Below are 16175 nucleotides of genomic sequence, written 5' to 3'. Positions count from 1 at the left end.
GGAATCCAGGATGGATGATCCCTTCAGGACCAGTGGTGAGAGCCGGGATGCCGGGAACCAATTATAGGGATCTACATATAACCTCCTCCATGGGGGATGGACAACAGAAAAGTGGGTGAAGGGAGATGTCAGACAGTGTAAGATGTGACAAAATAATAATTTATAAATCATCAAGGGCTCATGAGGGAAGGGGGAGCGGGAAGGGAGGTGGGAAATGAGGAGCTGATGCCAGGGGCTTACATGAAGAGCATATGTTTTGAGAATGATGAGGGTAACAAACGTAAAAATGTGCTTTATACAATTGAGGTATGTATGGATTGTGATAAGAGTTGTTTGAGTCCCCAATAAAATGATTTAAAAAAAAAGATTTCCGATTCAAAATAGCCACCAGTTCAATTCTGCTCACTAATACCTACAATACCAACTTTTATGTGTTCCACTTCATTTTTGACAACTTCCAATGTTTCTAGATTCACACTTCATGCATTCCAAGTTCCAATTATTAATTGATGTTTATAGCTGTTTCTTCCTGTTTTGAGTTATGCCCCATTAGCAAAGGAAAATCCTGAAGGGTTTACTCCCAAGGATTTACTCCATAGGTTCATTCCACCCACATCATTTTGGTCAAGTCTACCTTGAGAAGGCCACTCTTCCTCAGTCGTATTTTGAGTGTCATCCAACCCGAGTGGCTCATCTTGTGGCACTTTCTCTGACATTATTGTTTCTGTTCATGAGGTTTTCAGTGACTGACAATATTTTGATGCTATCCACAGGATTTTCAGTAACTAAATCCTCTTCACTGTCTGTTCTCAGTCTGGAAGCTCTGCTGACACCTTTTCACTTTCGGTGACCCTTCTGGCATTTGAAATTTCAGTGGCATAGCTTCCAACATCACAGCAACACACAGGCCACCACAGTACAAACAAATTGACAGATAAGTGGTGGGTTAACTTCCTTAATAAACTTTTAAATCATGAATGTTGTCTCTGAGTTGTGTGTGACCATTGCAACAAATATTAGAACCTAGGTAAAAAGAGAGAGAGAATATTTTGTGAATGACAAAGGAGTCAGAACAGCTGAGAGTTTGAAGCCAGACCCAGTTTCCCAATGACCGCTCATTCAGCAGAGGCAAGTTGTAGGTTGCTAAGGGAAGTCTCTAAGTAAGATTAGGATGGTAGAATCTGTTCAGGACATCCTGTTCCCAGACAAACCACAGAAGGAGGTGGGAACGAAAGGAAAGGCTATATACATGAAATGGAAATGTGAAGTTCTTTGGCATCTTTATAGGAAGCTCTTACAAAAATATAGATGGAGCCTATGCCTTCAGGCAGAAATGAAATGAAGAACAAAATCTCCAAGACTTATCAGTTATAGATGTGGCATAAGAAGATTTGGAAACACCATGACTCCGTTCTGGCATTGGAGCACATTTGAAAGTTGAGAGATTAAATTAGGATCTTGAGTGGCCCAGTGTAGACTCTACGCTGGAAAAATCTTCATAGTGTCCCTGGGGGTTGACCAGTAAACTCATCTGCGTTAAGCCAGGTTGACTAGAAAAACAAATTCATAGACACTCTTGTGTGTATAAGAAAGAGCTTTATATAAAAGAGTAGTTGTATGTTGAGAAAGCATCCCAGCCCTGTCCAGATCAAGTCCAAAGGTCTGATATTAGCCCATATGTCCAATACTAATCCATAAATTCCTCTTTAGACTCACGCAGCACATGCAATGATACAGAATGCAGGAAGATCACAAGCCAGTGCATAGAAGATCTTGTGGATCTAGTGGCTGTGGTAGCATCTCAACACTGGCATGGATCTCAATGTGTCTCCTCCAGCTCTCTGAGTGTTTCAACAGCAGGAAAGGGAAGGCAGAGAAAGAGAATCTGGCCTCCAGGGAGCTATTTATCTCTGTTGCACCTCCAAATGAGGTCATCAAGCTGCGGCCTGATTGACAGGCTAGACTCCACCCTTTCGTTCAAGTTGACAGGAGAATATGTAACTGCCACACTATCTAACCAGTGTGGCAAATCAAGTAGCAAAGAGTTGCATGAACATCTATTTTGACCAAAGTCGAGTGTTCAACTATCCATATAAAACAAGCACAAGGGAAAGATGGAGTAGAGATACTTGTCCCCCCAAAAAGCAGACTCTGTCAGCAGCAGGGAAAGGGGCTTCTGAAGACATTTCTTCTCACCCAATCTGTCAAAAAATATTGAGAGTACTACAATGTTCTCAAAAACCCAAAAAACATAAAGAAGAAAAACAATTGGAAATGCATCACAATGTAAAATTATTAATAAAGTCATTTCAGTGGCCTACGCTTTAAAAAAATTTTTAATCAGTTTATTGAGCGCTCGTGCAACTCTTATCACAACCCATACGTACATCCATTGTGTGAAGCACATTTGTACATTTGTTGCCCTCATCATTCTCAAAACATTTGCTTTCTGCTTGAGCCCTTGGTGTCAGCTCATTTTACCTACACTTTTAAGAAAGTGTTTTGAGAGAGGTCATACGAAGGGCTGTCTCTTGGGGGCTTGCAGTTCCCAGTGACCAACTCAGCGTGTCTTTCTGAGCTCTGGGAGACTCTCTTCCACTCAGCTTCCCTGAAAGTGTGGGAGGACTGTGGTGGATAGATCTTGCCATTTGGGGGATCAGAATGTCTCCCAACAATGGTCCGATATGCACAGTGCTCTTGAAATCACAAATTTACCATTTTCTCTCAAGGTTCCATTCTGCCGTGAACTTTTTTCCCCCCTCGCATTTGTCCAAGCCAGATTTGTGACCTGACTTGCAGTTGGCTGAGGCAATGTCTGTGACTCTGGATGTGAACGAGTGCGACTTGGAATAAAACAGTTTCGGAGGAGCTGCCGTGGTAACTGAGAGTAGTGGTGAGAAGCGCAGGATGATCACCATAGCGACTGGAAGGGCAGTGTAAGGGAAAGGTCAAAGCACATTCATTGCATTGGCTTCCTTGTCTTCATTTCCTATGCCTGTGTGCTCCACGAAATTGTATTTCTCTTCAGTTGTTATTGGTTAGTTGCCATTAAGTTCCAATTCCTAGAAGCCTCATATGCAACAGAATGAAACACTGCCAGGTCCTACACCAACCACATGATGCTATGTGGCAGCCCATTGTTGAAGCCACTATCTATCTCTTTGAGCATCTTCTTTATTGCTGGCCCTCTACTTTATCAAGCATCATATCCTTTGCCAGTGACTGGTCTCTCCTGACAACATGTCCTAAGTACATGAGTTGAAATCTCACTATCCTTGCTTCCAAGGAGCATTCTAAGCTAAATTGCTGCCAACATAGATTTGTTTGTTCTTCTGGTTGTCCATGGTACTTTCAATATGCTTCTCCAACGCCACAATACAAATACATTGATTCTTCTCTGGTTTTCTTTAGCCATTGTCCAGTTTTCATGTATATTTGATTCAATTGAAAATACAATGGCTTGGGTTAGGCACACCTTAAAGTCATCAAATTGACATCTGTGCTCTTTCGTACTTTAAAGAGGTCTTGTGCAGTAGTTTTGCCTAATGCTATTTGTCTTGCTTTTCAGGAGCAAGAACTGAATATCTTGTACCAACATTATTCAGTTAATTTTACTACCACCTCAATTTCAGCCAGACAGTTAAAAAGAAACTTAGGGTCGTAAGCCAGGACAAACTATCAGTGCGCCACGGCTCACAGGGAGGTCAGCAGTGCAAACTCCACACGCAGGTCTGCAGAATCAAAGGCCTGACAATCTGTTCCACAAAGATGTGCAGCCTAGAAAATCCCATGGACAGTTCTACTCTGCCCTGTAGGGTCACTGTGCATCACAAAGCCTCGAAAGTACACACAACACAACATTGGGATTAATGTCAAAGGGTGACATTTCAAAACCAATAAGCCAGTCGAGAAAGCTAGATCTTAACTACATTAAATCTTTGACAATGCTGGGCATCTCAATCCAGGTATTTGATTGTTTAAGGTTTTACAATGACTTTACAAAGTCAGGCTAAGTGGCAACTACTTTTGTCTAAAACAGGTTATAGTTGCGCCAATCAATTTTATGGCAGAGAGGCAAATTGATAACAATCTGCCTGGCTAATCTCTGGGCTTTTTATCATGTCCCCCAGGGGCCAAGCCTCCCAGGCAATCTGTGCTTTCTACTCTGTCCCCTAAGGGTACTGTGGCAACAGAAGGCATGTTGGCCTTGGTCTGAACAAGAAATCTGAGGGAATGACAAAGCTGGGTGTAGTCTCAGACCCTCACTTTGGGGCAATGTCTATTGTTCCCTGTCTGCCAGGAAGAGAGTGCCAAGGCAGCACTCACATGGGTTCCTGGGTCACGTGGTATGACTTTGGGTAAGAAGATACCTCTCTCTCAGAAAGGATCTCCCTTCCCCTTCCCCATTCACTCCACTGCCTGCAGGTTTGCTTGGGCAAGGACAGGGTAGCTTCTGGGGGTCGCCGTCTAAACGTAGCTAGGGATAGAGCAGTCTGAGGCAGGAGAGACAGCCTGGAAAGGTGCTGCTAGGGCCATTGGCCATTCCATGGAGAGTAATGGAGCTCTTATCATGTGCCTGACTGCTCAGATTAGGGTCTCCTAGAAATTCACATACCAGTGAAGGACAGGTGGTGAGTGATGAAAAGTGACCAGGTATCTCATTTGGACCAGGTGGCTCAGGAAGACCCAAGGAGGTAACCTGTAAACCGAAATCTTAGTGATAAGATTGAAAGAACGCCTTTTGAAGCAGAGGAAATGGCCTGAGTCAAGGACTAGTTTTGCAATTAACCCCAAACAAAAACCAAACCCACTGTCATCAAGTTGACTTATGGTGAGTAGACTGGTTCCCCAGGGTGTCCTGCAGGAAAGCTGAGGCTGGCCTTTCTCCTGTATGTTTGAATTGCTGACCAATGTATAACTATGCCACCAGGGATCCCCGGAAAATACCTACAGCTGTCAGATCAGCTGCGGGGCACAGCAACGCTACAAATCAGAGCTCCCTCTACGACAGTGGGGTTTTTATTAATTTTTAAAATCATTTTATTAGGGGCTCATACAACTCTTATCACAATCCATACATACATCAATTGTGCCCAGCACATTTGTACATATGTTGCTATCATCATTCTCAAAACACCTGCTTTCTACTTGAGCCCTTGGCATCAGCTCCTCATTTTTTCCCCTGCCTCCCTGCTCCCACCTCCCTCCTTAACCCTTGATAATTTATAAATTATTATTATTTTGTCATATCTCACACCATCAGATGTCTCCCACACCCACTTCTCCACTGTCTGTCCCCCAGGGAGGAGGTTATATGTAGACCTAGTAATCTGTTCCCCCTTTCTCCCTCACCATCCCTCCACCCTCCCAATATCGCCACTCTCAGCACTGGTCCTGAGGGGTTCATCTGTCCTGGATTCCCTGTGTTTCCAGTTCCTATCTGTACCAGTGTACATCCTCTGGTCCAGCCGGATATGTAAGGTAGAATTGGAGTGGGGTTTTTAATATTCTGTCAGCATGCAAGGTAGGCCTTGCCTCAGGTCATAGTAGGAACATCTGAGCTAAGTGAAAGGTGGAAACAAAGGGGGAAAGGTGGAACCAAGGTTCCTGTGCCCAGTTGCTAACCCAATGATTATTACTTCAAATCCACCAGGGGCACCTCTGAAGAAAACCTGTCAATCCAGTAGGTTTCTGGAATGGTTTTCGACAGCGCTTGCTTCTCAATGCTCAAAGAATCCACACAGCTGGAACACTTTTGTAAACCTGAGGAACCTTGATGAGGGAAAGGGATGTTTCAGGTAATGCAATCTCAGATAGTACACGCAATCCCTGGAAAGCATGCAAGGCCATGGGGTAGTGGGGAAGGCAGGGGGGGGAGGTGTATGGGAAAGTTCACCACTGAAAATGGCTGCTTCAGATGAGCACAAAAAAAGCCAAGTGGAAAACAGCTAGAAAAGTGGAGTCCACGAAACTAAAAGAGGAGTGCCAGGTGGAAAAGAGTTCCAGACCACGCACACTGGAGAGATCCCCAACCCCTGACTTGTAAAAGAGAGCAGGCTGCCCTCAGTCTCTGCTGTTTATCCCCTCCTAGTCCCACTTGAAGGGGGGGGGGGCACGCTTGGTTGAGTGTATTGGCTGATCTTAGTAGCTGAGTTTGGGCACACACATGTGTGATGTGATGTGTCCAGGTTGACCTGCACCTGCACCTAGGTGACCTGAGCATCCCCCAGCTTTGGACCGTCCCCATAGATGTCTAACATGCCTAATTTCTTTCCTACCCCTTTGTTGTGGCATGGTCAGCTAAGTGTGTGTGTGTGTGTGTGTGTGTGTGTGTGTGTGTGATACAAAAACTCCCAACCGCCCCCCCCTCCCCCCGCAACTCCTCGCCATCCCATGGAATGTTATGTTGACACCCAAGACAGTCAAATCTTCCCACAATTCAACGTCCAACTATTTTCTGCTTGTACCACAAAATAAACAACCAGTAAATTATTTCACAACTTAAAAAAAAATTTACACCTTTAAAAAATGGGATGAATTGGGATTTCCTTCTTCTTAAAAATGTTTCTACGGAGTGGAGACCCAAAGCCCATTTGTAGGCCACTGGACATCCCCTTACAGAAGGGTCTCAGGGAGGAGACCATGGTCAGCTAATTTTTGTTTAGCGTAGGCATTCAGTAGAGACAATCCCCCTTGATCCCTAATCTTCTTACCTATTGAATCTACTTCGCCGAAAACCAGCCACTGAAAACCCTATGGCACAATTCTACATTGATATACCTGGGGTTACCATGACTGGACATGTTTTTATTTTACTTTGACATAAGGTTTGAACTTTCTCAGTTCCTAGCACCCTCGAGCCTACTTTCAATACAAGACTTGTCCATCGACCCTCATCCTCCTTTCTCTGAAAGACAATCTTATTCCATCCAACCAGACCTCTTCATCTCTACTTCACTCACATTCGATTCTCTCTTCTATGCCCTGAAACATGATTTCGCTTTCTAGCCTTGCTATAGCCTCAACCTCTCCTTATTGCCCATTTCCTCAGGTTATAAATATGCTCAAATCTCGGCCAGTTTTTTAGAAACCCTTCCTTAGAAGTGTGCCTATTGGCAACATGGTGGATGTGATTAACATCACTGAATTGTGTTAATAAGCTGAAGTGGCAAATGTTTTGTTGCGTTACTACAATAAAAAAATAAAATCAACCTGTGCCTCTCTGTATCTGCCATGCAAGCCACTCATCCTCACCATGAGCTGTCCATTCTCACGGCTTCCTCTTTCGCCATTCTCATGCATGCCCCAACGTACTGACATCCAGAAATCATAGCCCACTCATCTAGTCACTGAGATGGTCCATAGTTTGGGACCCTTACCTAATTGACTTCTTTGGAACAGTTAATAATGGCTGCCCCTCCCTCCTTGAAATTTCTCGTTTGGTCCCTAGAACACTCATTCTTTGGTTTTGTTTTGACCTATATGATTCTTTCTGCTCAGACTCCAGCCTAGGCTGTGTTTAACTGAATAAACCTGGGTGTTTCCCAGGGGATTGTCCTAACTAAGCCTGGTGTGGGTACCACATGTGTTTTCTGTAATGGTAGACCCAATGCATGGAGAATTCCTGAGATCAGTAGTGACACCTGGCAGAACAGAGGGCCTGCCCTCCCATTCCAGGAGAAAGAGAGGCTCTCTGAACAAATGACTTGCCTGAGTCAAAAGAGCAGAGCTGGAAGGAAGTAGGGCTGTGTGTAGAACAACGGTGCTTACACCCCACAGCCGTTCTGAGTCCAGGTGGAAACAATGAAAACCGATGGACCACTGGGGGTAAGGGAGCAATTCTGCCTAATGGCAACCTCTTTGGTGGCGGACTAGAACTGTGCTCCACGGGGCTGTCAGGGACCGATTTTCAGAGCGAGATCACCGGCTTTTCTCCTGAGACAACTGCTCAGTAGACCCAACCTCCAACCTAACGTTCCACAGCCAAGCGCCTCAAGGTTGCAACACCCAGGGACTTGTTACAGGGGCAGTTTGGAGCTCTGGTAAATGCGCGCCCTACCCACAGAAACCTCTGCACTATACAGAGAAACCACACACATACAAAAGATATGCTTCCCATTGCACAACTTCTTCTTCCTACAACAAATGATTAAATTGCATGCTATGTGGATTATGTGCCAATAAAACTATTTCCAAAAAAATAGATAAACCTTCCTCTTCTAAGTTGTACAAGATGACCAAGACTCATCACCCTCAGCAATCTGAAAGACAAACACCAAACTCAGTACTCTAAAGAAAGTAGAAAAAAAAAAAGAAAGTAGAGCCTCGATGAAATAAGCAATACTGAATAGAGACCAGAATTTGAAATTAAGTAGAAATCCCGAAAGGACCCAAAATCCACAAATGACAGGCTGCTATGAAAAAAGGAGAGGGAACTGATGCCAAGGGCTCAAGTAGAGAGCACATGTCTTGAGAATGATGATGGCAACACATGTACAAATGTGCTTGACGCAATGGATGGATGGATGGATTATGATAAGAGTTGTATGAGCCCCCAATAAAATGATTTAAAACAAGAAAGAAAAGTAAAAAAAAGTGGGAATTCATGGAAATGGTAGACACACTCCTGATGTGAAAAAGTCACTTGATGGAACAAGTAGCCCACGAAGACTGCATTTGTTAAGTGGGAGACTGTGCTGAGAATTTTTCCCAGAACAAAGTGCAAAATATCAGAGAGATTTAAAATGTGAGATGAAAATTATGAGCCATGAAGTTAGATCCTTGACTTCCAGTTTCTACCTTAGAGGAATTCCTGAAAGATGAGGCAGAAAAGACTAAAAGAAAATAAAGGCATTATCGAAGAATATTTCTTAAAGCTGAAAAAGAGCTGTTTTTCAATAAATGATAATGTTACCACAATAATAAAACTTAAAAAAAAATTGTTTTTACCAGTCTGTACCTGCCATCCAAGCCCCTACCCCTTTCTCACAAGCAATTGGCTTAATAAATAATGTGTGAAAATAATGAAAAAGGTCCATTTAGAAATGAAGCAACAGTTAAAGGAAATATTTTTAAGCTTCCAGGAAATGAAAGGAAGTATCTTTGAAGAAAAGAAAAACAGATTTGCATTAGATGGCTCATCAACAATACAAGTTACTGCAAGACAATGCAAGAATGTTTTACAAATTTTCAGGGCAATTATTTTAAAATTGAAATTACATACCCAGGAAAAATAGCATTGATATGACAGAAGTGAAATAAACATACTTTGACACACGCAAAGCCTGAGAAAAAGTACTATTCCAAATGTTTTCCAGAAAGAACACTCTGAGGATATACTTTAGCAAAACAAATTAAGAAACCAACAGAAATGAAAATGTGAACTGTAAGAAAGAGTGCCAAGTAAGAGATAGTCAAATCTACATATGTACTGCTCAGTGCATTAGATACTAACCACATGTGGCTATTAACCATTTGAAATGTGATTAATCTGGAAGGATATGTGCTGTATATATACAGTGAGCCTTAATGTACTTAGAATGAGAAATAAGAATATAGATCATTTTTATATTTGTTTTGTTTGTTAGGTGCTATTAATTTGGTTCGAACCCCCACAAGCCTTATGTGCAGCAAAGCAAAGCACTGCCAGGTCTTGTACTATCCGCTCATTGCTGTAGCCACCAGGTCAACCATCTCTCTGTAGATCTTCCCCTTTGTCTCAGACTTTCTGCTTTACCAAGCATGATGATCTTCTCCATAGACTGGTCCTTCCTGATAACATAACCAAATGACATGAGACAGTCTCACTATCCGGCTCCTAAAATACATTTTGTCTTTTTCTAAGACGGATCTGTTGGTTCTGCTGGTAGTCCATTGCACTCATTAATGTCCAGGATCTATCTTGTGTGAATTTCCTGGGAAGTGTGAATTTCCCTATCCACTCTACATCCCAGATCCTGCCCCTTCAGACTTCTTTTCATTCTCAAACCTCAAAGGACATTGAAAAGGCACTTGATTTTAATCTCTTAATAATGCCAATGCCAGCCCTGTCATTCTGAAGTGCCTGAAGTGCTGTCAATCAAAGAGGGCCAACTTCTTTGGGGAAGAATTAGATAGATGGAAACATTGCCGTCACGAGTACATGTTGAGAAACTATCTTTACGTTTTTGAGATTTTTGTTGACTAACATTTTTTTAATTGTTTTACTAGGGGCTCATACAACTCTTATCACAATCCATACATACATGAAGTGTATAAAGCACATTTGTACATTCATTGCCCTCATTCTCAAAACATTTGCTCTCCACTTAAGCCCCCAGCATCAGGTCCTCATTTTTCCCCTCCCTCCCTGCGTCCCCCTCCCTCATGAACTCTTGATAATTTATAAATTATTATTTTGTCATATCTTGCCTTGTCCGATGTCTCCCTTCACCCACTTTTCTGTTGTCCATCCCCCAGGGAGGAGGTCACATGTAGATCCTTGTTACTAGAAGTTAGAAGTGACTCAGCAGTGAAGGTGTTTGCTTTGTTTTGTTTTGCTTTTAGACTAACTTCATATGTAACATCTTAGATTTCAACATGCTTCCCAACATGGCTACACCATTTTACATTCTCACCAGTAAGATAGAAGGAGCCCTGGTAGCACAGGATGCATGTTGGGCTGCTAACCTCAAGGTCCAAAGTTCAAAACCACCAGTCTCTTTGCAGGAGAAAGACAGCGCTTTCTACTCTAGTAAAGAAGTACAGTATCAGAAACTCACAGGGGCAGTTCTACCCTGTCCTATAGGGCCTATGGGAGGGAGTGACTGAAAGGCAATGAGCCTGCTTTGCTTTGAGTAGCTGTGAAGTAATAGCTAGTTTTGACTTGCACTTTCCTGTGCTGCTAACTGAAAGGTGGCTGATTCAAACCTACCAGCGTCTCTGCTCCCATAAAGATCTGTGGTCTCAGAAACTCTACATAGGGCTGCTATGAGATGACGCTGACTCCGCAGCACTGACTTTAGCTTTTCTTTTTTTAATAACTAATGATGTTGAACATCTGCTTGTGTGCATACTAGCCATATTTATATCTTCTTTTGAAAAACATATGCTCAAATCCTTTGCCCATTGTCCAACTGGGTTATTTCTCTCTCTATCATTAAGTTCCATTGCTATCTTAGGTGTCATTTCTTAGCAGTTATAGTAAGCATCAGCACTGTTACCCACAGTTATTTAGACTGGCATCAGCCCATTCAGAGACCATTGAGGTTGTTATTCGGAGTATTTATATTCTATAAAGTCACTAAGAACACTGAGTTAGCAAGTACCAAGTCGACCTTGTATATAGCCATATGTACACAAAAACACAAAACAACAAGCTCACTGTCATCGTGTTGATGCCGATGCATAGTGAAAAATAGCATTATTGTTAGCTCGAATGAGACAGATCTAAATATCACAATCAGGACAAAAGGCAGAATTATATATGTGGTATGAGCTCATGGGGGCATACATTTAAAAAATTTAAATCTGTCTTCTTGCCTCCACTGCTGGCCATGCTCCAACCATCACCCTCTATTCTGCTGCCTAACTGGCTTTTTCAAACCCCAAATCTGATCACGTCATCACCCCTGTGTCTGCCCCACAACTTAAAGCCCCACCACAGACTGCATTCTTAGTAGCATAGAGTGCCCCAAGTCCCCATGCTGGCCTGCTGACTTACGCCTATCTCTTCGGATCTCCACTCCTGCCAGCCCTGAACACACCACACTCTCTTGCCACTGAAGCCTCACCAAGCACCAACAGCCTGATGTCCAAAATGTTCTGGAGACATCTCTTTTCACCTGATCAACTCCAGTCGTGCTTCCAATCTCAACTCAAATGACAGCCGCCTTTCCCCAAACTTTCTACCAACCGCTCAGACCAGCCAGGTCACCTGTTCTAAGCTCTCCCAACTCTGGGGACTCTCCTTCCTCCCACTTACCAGGATTTATAAAAGTCCATTTCTTTCTGTCCCTCTGGCATTGGTATTTGTGTCCCCTGGTTAACAATAAACCCAACAAGGGCAGGAACCACACCTGGTTTGGCTCAGGACCCTAGCGCCAGCACCAGGCGCAGAGTCAAGGGTCAATGTGTAGTTACTTCATCAGACAGCAAATGAATTCCTTCCTCGGCCTTCCAGATCTGCCCTCTCTTGGCAGCAAGGTCTCTCTGTGTCAGGCAGACATGCCTCCCCTGTGCTCTCCACCTTTCAGCCTCCTGCCCAGGGTCGTGTTGCTCATCTGCCGCCACACCTCTGCGCAAAGATGACGCCACAAGTGAAGGAGTGAACACGAAAGGGGGTTTCTCCCCTTAGCTCCAATGACTCATCTGCACTGCCCTGTTGAACTGCAGCAGCTCGAAACTTCGCACCATCAAGGGATGGTAGAGCTGCTGGGAGAAGCCACCTTCGGAGAAAGAAAGATGGTATGTGTGGCAAGCATGGGTACAGGTGATAGGAAGTGTCCTCAGCATCGCGAAAGCCCTTTGCAGGGAATGGGTTGTCCCGTTGGGCCCAAGAGGCCCCAAAGAGAGATCAGAGAGAATCCTGCGGGTCTGCACTGGGACTCTGCACTGCTGCCAACCAGGACCTGAGACCCATCCCAGGGTCCCCTCTTCTGAATTTTATTCTTGTCATTCTCACCCTCCTCACTGCCACATTCTGAGTTGAGTTGCCTTGAGGCAAGGGCTCTCTGGTCACATCTGACCAGGAGTTGTGCTTTCCAAAGATAGTGCAGAGGGAGGAGGAGCCTGAGCCAGCTTGGGGGAAACCAGGGTCTGCAGAAGGGGGAAACCCATCTGTCTGCACACTGAGTTCCCAGGCCTCGGCTGAGATGCTAGGGAAGAAGGGAGTGAGCAGCTCCAAGCACAGGCTGGGAGCAGAGCAAACATGCTGGAGCTGCCCTATCACATGTCCCTAGGTCGCTGCTCCTCCAAAACACCTTTCCCCAACCCCCAGATAGAGAAGTGCCCCCGGTTCACTTGCTGAACCACCTGAAGATGCACTTGGATTCATAAGAGTGGCGACATCATCTGGCTCCATCTAAAGAGAGCTTTTGACGGCAGAGCTGTTGGTTGGATGTGACCCAGAGGCCCTTCTTCAAGGCAACCCACTTAGCGATGTGGAAGTGAAGGATGCCTTTTAGATGGAGAGAACAGGTAAATGTCAGAAAAGGGGCTACTGGGATCTGGCCCGTAGGCCTGCCTGGCAGCAATGCAGGGTCTCGGGGCGGGCTGCTGGGACTCCCACTCATCGGTCAGCTGGTTCTCTCCAAGTGTTGCCATGGGGTAGAGAAAAGACCCATTTTCAAATGGTTCTATAACCACAGGCATGGGAGGTAGGATTTACAACACAAATTTGGGGGAAATAATTCAAGTCCTAACAAGGAATTCAAAGAAAAAAAGCTACCGGTGCTGGGGAAAATAATGAAGCAAAAGAAAGGGCACAGAAGGGTGACCTAGCAGATATGAGTCAGCAGTGACCATGCTAAGATCCAGACGGCCCAGACGGCCCAGGCCTGGCTGGATAAACTGCACGATTTCACCTCATTAGAGAATCTTCTTGCAGTTAGATTCTCAACACACATGATTCTTCATTGTCTTTAATTTTTACAAAATATATTAGTAGAGGTGGGAAATCATTCCATCAAACAGAAAGCAACATGACCATAAAATGTCAAAATATTCTTTGGATGCTGCTACCTACCCCCAAATCTTGTATTCTTATCAGCATCATTGAGGACAACATGCCCCTATCCTTTCATGTGTCCAAAATCCAATCTCTGCTCCCAGCTAAGTGGTTAGGCAAAATCTAGAAGAATCCCTGGTGTGTGTGTGTGTGTGTGTGTGTGTGTGTGTGTATGTGTGTGTGTGTGTGTGTGTGTGTGTGTGTGTGTTGTATCTCTCTCTATAGAACGTAAGTCTCCAGTTTGTCCTACTGGAGTAACTTCAACAACACAGCCTGATTGCCAAAGGGATTTTGTGCCAAATATCAAATAAATATGAACACACACACACACACAAACCCCTTAATCTTAAACTATCAATACTACTTCCAACAGGCTTTCTTCATCAGGGAAATAGAAGTATATCATATCACATATGTAGAGTCCCAGCTGGCAATAAGGAATCTTTTCTATGTGTGTTCCCTCTAATACAAGGGCGGCATAATAATTGTTCGTACTTATTGAGCACTTATTATCAGCCACACTCTGCATGGCTTACCTCCCCGAGGCCTCACTGCAACCCTGTGAACCAGGTGCTATCGCTCTCTCCATTTTACAAAGGAGGAACCAAGGATTAAAGAATCTAACTGTGGCAAAGTTGAGCTGGAAACTCAGACTGTCTTCCTCCAGAGCCCATAGGCCTAACTATCATACGAGTTGGCTGCCTCCCTGCAGGATATGGTGGAGTCAGCAGTAGGAACCAGCAGACTGTCTTGGCTTTAAACCCTGCTTCTCTTACCTGCCACTGAGAAGAACAGGGAACTGTTTGACCAAACAATCCTTGAGCTACATTATAGTTCGTCTATTCTGATTTTCCAGAAACCTCAACTTGTCTTCCCTGAATCTAAGAAATTACTTAGTATGGGGTGGGGCAGGATAGTGGCGGGTGGTGGTGTCAATTTTGACAAGAGAGATTTAAAAAGTAAAAAGGATTGTGTTGGGATGCACAACCTGATGATTTATGAAGGTTAGAATCATTTGCCATGGGCCTGTAAAACAGGAGGGAGGATGGGAGAAGAGCCATTGATTCTCCAAACAATAAGAACAACAGACCCTTGTGTTGTGCAAAGCAAAATTACTATGAAATGTACTTATTTGCATATATCTACACAGCCTTTTAACATTAATTCAGTGAGCAATGTCTATAAAACTCCATCCTAAACATGATACACATCAGCCTTGTCTTCCAAGAGTTTATGATCCGAGGAGGAAATAGGTGACGAATAATTATCAAAATGGTTCCAAAACACATATTAGAAAGCAGAATCCAAGAAAAGCTATTTTTAAAAGCCGAGGGGTCAAAGCCACATAGGATGTTATTTCATACCCACTAAGATACCAATGGATGGGGGAAAACAACAGGTGTTGGTGAGGATGTGGAGAAATGGGAACACTCTTCCATTGCTGGCAGAAATGCAAAATGGTACAGCTGCTGTGGAAAAGAGTTTATTCTTCAAAAAGTTAAACATAGAATGACAATATGATCCAGGAATTGTACTCTTAAATATATCATTGAAAGCAGGAACCCAAAGAGACACATATTCATCCATGTTCAGTGCAAGGTTATTCACAATAACCAAAGGTGGAAATAGTCAAAATGCTAGTCGGTGGATAATCATACAAAGAAACTGCGGGGCATCCATACACACTGCAGCAGTACAGAGTCATTAGGTTCAATGAAGTCCTGATATATGCTACAACCTGAAGAAACTACATTATACTGGGTGTTATAAGTCCATGACAAATGGACAACTATCTTATGAGACCATTTATATGGCAGGAGAAAGGCTGGAGGTAAGCTCGAGGAGTTTCTATTACTTAGGGGCCACGGAGCTTCTGTTAAAAGTGATGGAAGAATTTGTAAATGGATAATGATGATGATTAACCAGCATGCTAAACATAATTAATATCACTGGATCATACACATGATGAATATTGAAATGAGAGATGTTTTGTTATATCTATATTTACCACTCTCTTTTTAAAAAATGAACAAAAGTAGCCTGGGAGAAACCAGCAGGAGAGGTAAGTGACCTTAGACCAGGATTGGATGGTCCTGGGCAGCAATGAAAGGGCTACTGGGATACAGGGGCCCATGGTTTTGTGACTCGTGTGTTTAAGAGCTGAATCAGCAATGGGCCTCTCCAATGATATTTTTCTCTCCCAGAAGAATTTTCAGCTTTCATCCTACATAGTAGGTCTGTCTGAATCAATGAATTAGAATCTTATATGGATTCATTTATTCAACCTATTTTAATTTAGTCAATGAGCCCAGTGAGGATTCTTAAAAGTCTACAAATTCTTTGATAGTCCTCCCTTCAAAAACAAACAAACAAAACTCACTGCAGTCCAGTCAATTCTGACTCGTGGCAACGCCGTAGGGCAGGGTAGAACTGCCCCTGTGGGTTTCCGACACTGTAACTCTTGATGGGA

This window comes from Echinops telfairi, unplaced genomic scaffold (assembly GCF_000313985.2).
Source record: "Echinops telfairi isolate 266 unplaced genomic scaffold, ASM31398v2 ScPeMD7_13;HRSCAF=56, whole genome shotgun sequence".
Classification (NCBI taxonomy): Eukaryota; Metazoa; Chordata; class Mammalia; order Afrosoricida; family Tenrecidae; genus Echinops; species Echinops telfairi.
This window is presented reverse-complemented; position numbering follows the sequence as displayed.